Genomic DNA, 6,339 nt, shown 5'->3' with positions numbered 1-6,339 from the left:
CTTTTCCCCCTCCTTTTCGTAACAACCTTTTACATACTTGAAAACTGTTCTCATGTCCCCTCTCAGTCGTCTCTTCTCCACACTAAACAAACCCCATTTTTTCAATCTTCCCTCATAGGTCATGTTTTCTAGACCTTGAATCATTTTTTAAAGCAGCAAAGAGTCCTGTGGCACCTTATAGACTAACAGACGTATTGGAGCATGAGCTTTCGCGGGTGAATACCCACTTCGTCGGATGCATCATTTTGGTTGCTCTTCTCTGGATTTTCTCCAATTTGTTCACATCTTTCCTGAAATGTGGCACTCAGAACTGGACACAATACTCCAGTTGAGGCCTAATCTCTGCGGAGTAGAGCGGAAGAATTACTTCTCGTGTCTTGCTTACAACACTCCTGCTAATAGAGCCCAGAATGATGTTTGCTTTTTTTGCAACAGCATTACACTGTTGACTCATATTTACCTTGTGATCAACTACGACCCCTTTCCGCAGTGCTCCTTCCTAGCCAGTCAGTTCCCATTTTGTATGTGTGCAACTGATTGTCCCTTCCTACGGGGAGTGCTTTGCATTTTTCCTTATTGAATTTCATCCATTCCTTCATGGGGCTCTATCCAGGTTCCATTCCATTTACACCTTCATCTCCCACTTCTCTGTGCTCACAGCAAGCTCGCTGGGTGCCGGGGACCTCAGGCTGTGGAACGAATAGAGGCTGTGGTTGAGTATCTGTGGTATCTGTGTTCTCCTTTGGGTGTAGGCCAGCCTAAGAAGAGGATTGCCAATTTGCCTAGAATCATATGCAGCGGAGTAGAAATAAACAAAACGTTTATTTGTAGGGCTGTCAATTAATCGCAGTTAACTCACGCTATTAACTCAAAAAAATTAATTGCAGTTATTCACAGTTTTAATTGCACTGTTACATTTCAATTGGTATTCTATTGTTTATTAAATATTTGGGATGTTTTTCTACATTTTCATATATTTTGTATTCTGTGTTGCAATTGAAATCAAAGTGCATATTATTTTTATTACAAATATTTGCACTGTAAAAATGATAAAATAAATAGTATTTTTCAATTCACCTCATACAAGTACTGTAGTGCACTCACTTTGTTGTGAAATTGCAACTTACAAATGTAGATTTTTTTTGTTACATAACTGCACTCAAAAACAAAACAATGTAAAACTTCAGAGTCTACAAGTCCACTCAGTCCTCCTACTTGTTCAGCCAATTGTTAAGACAAACAAGTTTGTTTACATTTACAGGAGATAATGCTACCTGCTTTTTATTTACAGTATTACCAGAAAGTGAGAACAGGTGTTTGCCTGGCATTTTTGTAGCCAGCACTGCAAGATATTTACATGCCAGATATGCTAAACATTTATATGTCCCTTTATGCTTTGGCCACCATTCCAGAGGACATGCTTCCGTGCTGATGACGCTTGTTACAAAAATAATGCATTAATTACATTTGTGACTGAACTCCTTCGGGGAGAACTGTACGTCCCCTGCTCTGTTTTACCTGCATTCTGCCATATATTTCATGTTATAGCAGTTTTGGATGATGACCCAGCACATGTTGTTAATTTTAAGAACACTTTCACTGCAGATTTCACAAAACCAGGGGGCTCCTTTGAGCTCTCCTCATTCTTGGCAGCGCGGAGCTGGGCAGTGGAGGACCTGGCCACTGGCGTAGGGAACCAGGAGGTTCTCTTAGCAGCCAGCGATTTCTGGAGTTCTCTGCTGTTGAGTCTCTCAGCTATCAGAAAGGTTGCAAACAGGGTCCTGGTGTGGGGCTTATCTTAGGGCTACGTGACCTAGTCCTGAAGCTCTGCCTACGCTTGGAACATCTCCAGGAAATTAATCCTCCCACACAGTGCCCCACTGGACTGATTTCGATGGCTGCTGAATCCATAACTTTGGACCCCAGGTCATGGCACAGGTCCAAGACCAGTATAATCAAGGCAACCTGCGTCACAAAGGAAGGGAAAGATTCCAAGGGCTTGCTCTGGTGCTGGGCTCCCTCGGTGTGAACTGGTGCCCGTGTGCGCCAGTGGCCGCTCAGGGATGCTGAGCAGAGAGAGGAGATGGCGCAGTTTTTCAGTGGGCCTTGTGCCCCTAGGCAGGGACCCTCCAAAGGTGGCGGTAAGGGTCCTGCTACGCTCTGCAGGCTGGGATGTGGATAGGAGCTACTCACCAGTCAGCGAAATGGGCGCATTCCCCACAGCTGTGGGATTGTGTTCCCCTGGCAACAGTGGCCCTGCTCTGAACCTGCCTCTTTACATGGCCCTGTCACCATAGCATCCGAGTAACCTGTCACGAAGTGGGGTGTGGAGGGGCAGGCCTAGGGGTCCGAGCAGTGGGGATCAGTGCGAGGAAGAGAGGCTAGGGTCACAGCCTGGGTCAGGGAGCTGGAACCAGGCAAGGGAGCAGGCCTGGGAACAAGGCAGGTACAGGAGCAGTCACTAATGCTGCTGCTGGGCATACGGGCCGGCCTGGTGACGCCGCTCAGCAAATCAGGGTGGCTCTGCTCAGTCAGGATGTGCAGCTGCAGGTCAACTAGCTGGTCCCAGGCTCAGCTGCAGGCCACCGTTCCTGACACCTGCCCTGGGAAGGGATATACAGGCCGTGCGGCTGGCTGCAGCTCTGCCTCCTCGCACCCCCAGACCTCGCCCTGTTCCCGACGCAGCCAAATCCCCCTGACAGCAGCTGTCTCTGGCCTTTTGCAGCAGCACCAGCAGGCCTGGCTCCATTCACAGTCCAGTTCAGAGGAGTGTGCTGCTCACCAGAGCCAGTTCATTGTATCGAGACCTTGCCGGGGGCTTAATTTACAGGCTGCTGCTATAGCTCAGAGGCCAGGCGCTGGCTGCCAGCCCCTCTCACCGGGCTGCTGAGCTGGTTGTTGGGAAGGAATCAAACACTGGCTGCCTCCTGGAACTCAGGCCTGTTGACCAGAGAGGAGACAGTCTCCAATCCCTCTGTCGCTGGAGCAGGCAGATGCAGGGGAAGCTATTAAGGCCTGGAGGGGAAACTGAAAACGGATCCCCCCAGGCGTCCTGGGGCAATGCCGGGTCACCAGGCAGCTGGAGGAGTGGAGCTGGCGTGAAACATCGGGTCAAGGTGCAGCTATGGCAAAGGGTCCAGTAGGAGCTGTCAGAAGTAACCAGCTAACCCTAAAGAAACAGAGCCCCCGTCTGGTCCCAGGGATCTGTGCATAAGGAACCTGCAGCTGGCCCTGGGCACTGGCTGATTCACATCCAGTTCTGCTTCAGGGGATGGGGGAGGGGGTGCAAAGAGGCTGTTACCCCCTTTGTGCCCTCAGACCTTGGCCGGCCGGGCACTCAGCTGGTACGGAGAAGCAGTCAGGCAGTGCCAGCTGCCACCAGCCGCCAGGGCTCACCAGAGTGTGTGTGTTCTGGCCAGGCCCCGTTCCCCTGGCCATGCCCCCTACGCTGGTAGTGGGGAGAGCGCGACGTAGAGCCGGCCACACTGACCCTCAGCCTGGCATTGCTCTGGTCACAGATCTGCCTGCTGCCTTCGCAGACTGCTACCAAGGGAATCCACACTGCTGCTCCCAGAGCCTGTATGGAGCCCCAGGCTGCGGGTTCTTAGCCACACTCTTTGGGCGCAGACCCTTTGTCTAGCAGCCTATCCTGAGAGCTGGAACCTGCTATCCAGTTGCCTAGCCTGGAGCACCAGGCTGGCTCCCTCTACTTCAACACACCCTCTCCCAGAGCTCCACCAAGAGGTGTGATCCTTCTGGGGTACTAGGGAACCCTCCCAGGAGGCAAGAAGGGAGCAGTTGTAAAGCAGATCACACACACACACACACACCCTTTGCACAAATCTGGCACATTATTGCTCTTATTTCGTCATATAAAGCACAAAAGGGCATCGATCACTTAGTAAACAACAGACCTTGTGACCACAATGCCCCTCACTAGTTCACCCTTCCCTGGGAAGTCCTTGGCACCCAGCTGGGCTCAGGAAAGCAGGTAGGTTCACCTGCCTCGTGAGCCTGCTACATGCTGGGTTGCTTCTCCCTCATGGAGACTTCTTCCCCAGTGCTTCCTCTTCCCATTCTGCTCGCTGGAGTTTGTACGGCCCCCTCTCCACACCTGGCTTCCTATCTTCCATCTTTTGGTAGCTTTCCACTGCTCTCCTTAGAGGGGTAAAGGCTGCTCTACACTATAAAGTTGGGTCAGCGTAAACATTTCCTGCCCGGTGTGATGTAATTAAGCCGACCTAACCCCTGGTGTAGACACCGCTGGGTCAAGAGAAGGACTAGATGTAAGTGACTCTTAGAAAATGCTGCAGAATTTTGCTGTCCTTCATCAGCCCTGAGCATCGGTGTCCGTGTCACCAGATGGAGTTCTGGCTTATTTTGATACATTTTTGTTTCACGTGAAGGTAAGCGGTAGGGACTGGGGGGTTCCCTCGGACTAGTTGCAAATGCAGGCGTGAGCAGAGTGATTGGCTGCGGGCTGCTGTCTGTGACTGTGTGTATTAGATCCCGAAAGCCAAAAGACCGTGTGAGAAGCAGGGCATAAAATGAGCCAAAGAAATACCTGAATCCTCCCAGCCATTTCTCCTTGGAGCAGAAACCACCCAGCAAGACCTGAATATTGGCTGGCCCCTTGGACCAACAGGGGCAAAAATTCCTAGTTCCGCACTCTGCCGATGGAACCCCCATGTTTGCTATCCGCAGCTGTTTGGAGAAGCTCGCGGGCTTTGCCAGTGGAGGAGGTTGTAAGCTTCTTGGGTGGCAGCTGGGGGTGCAGCATTTACGAGCTTTGGGTTTAGATGGCTTTTAGCGAAGGGAAGGTATTAGCTCTTCAAAGGTGAGATTTCCCCCCTGTGAAGAGAAGCAGCACAAGTCTCTAGACACCACCAGAGCCTCTCTTAACTGCCCCCAAACAGGACGTAAGTGGTTGTCTAGGCCTTGTACTGGCCCTTTGCAAAGAGGTGAATTACACCCAAAGAGCGTACATGGCATTCCCTACTTGTAGCCAAGGCTTTAAAATCGCAACTGATTGTCTTCAAGATTGTCTTGTTTTCTAAACCTGAGTGAGAGCGGCCAGACAACGAGCTCACACGTTTTAAGTGCCTCGCTGCTGCTGTTTGAGTTAGATGAGTGCAAACTTTCTGGTTGGCACAAAATAGGAAAAGTGCAGTTTCTCGCCTCCCACATGCACTCACGTAACTCAGAAGCAAGCTGGTTGGAGCAATTTTCCTCACACTTAAAAAAAATAAAAATAAAAAAAAATCAGCATTGGGCTGATGCCAAGATTGGAAAATTCCAGTCTCGAAGGAACATGAACAGTGTGTGCTACTAAAACGAATGGAAGCTGGAATTCGATCGTACTGGTACCAGATCTTTTTCCATCCCTCACGAACCTTGTGTGATTCCAAACTGATACCAGCCTGACTGTGGCATTTGTCTCTATGTCCATTCATAAGCCAGTTCCCCATTATCAGCTGTGTCAGATTTCATGTGCTGGTAACATGTGGCCCTTTGCTAACTTTGCAAATGGGTTTGAATTGCTCTTGGCCTTGGTTCCAAGTGAGCAGAGAGAGCTGCAATCTGTGACCCCATCAGCAGTGTTAATGGGCTGCTCGGCATTGGTGGAACTAGTGTGTTTATACTACCAGCTCTCATCAACCGTGACGTGACTTCACCTGGCATTTCCCTTCCGAGCGCTGCGGGTTTCAGGGCAGCTGGCCAGCAGGTTCAGGTGATGCTTGACTCTAGTGACTACTTAACCTAAGGCACTGCTCCCTGGCAGAGTCTCCTGGGACACAATGTACTAATTGTTTGATGGTTACAACACTAGCAATAACTCCTAGCAGCAATCGCTTTGGGCGCTTGGCGGTATTTATGGCTAGGAAACCCATTTAATCTGTTACGACAGTAAAAGATACCTCGATACTCAGCATTTACACGCCTGCCGTCCAAGGATCTCAAAGCACCGTACAAAGGGGGCTAAGTAGCATTACTCTGTTCTTTGGTGCGGGAAACGGAGGCACAGAACGGTTCTGTGACATGACAGAGAGTCAGTGCCACTACTGGGGAATCAAATTCAGGTCTGATGGCCAGTTGCTGCTCTAACCCCTAGACGACACTGCTCCCACAATGATTTGCTGATGCCCTTCTCTGTACCAGACTTCCTCTCTCGCCATCGCTTCTCCGCCTGCCTCGCCCAACAAGCCCATGTTCTAAACTGGCGCCTGTGGCCCTACTATTGATTAGGGTCTTGTTAGACACCCCTCTCCCGCAGAGGGGCAGCTCCTCGTGGCGGGGAGGCTGGAGACGCAGGGCTTTCAGACCTGTCTCTGACGCAGA

This window comes from Mauremys reevesii, linkage group 9, assembly GCF_016161935.1.
Source record: "Mauremys reevesii isolate NIE-2019 linkage group 9, ASM1616193v1, whole genome shotgun sequence".
NCBI classification, from domain to species: Eukaryota; Metazoa; Chordata; order Testudines; family Geoemydidae; genus Mauremys; species Mauremys reevesii.
Note: the sequence above shows the minus strand (reverse complement) of the source record.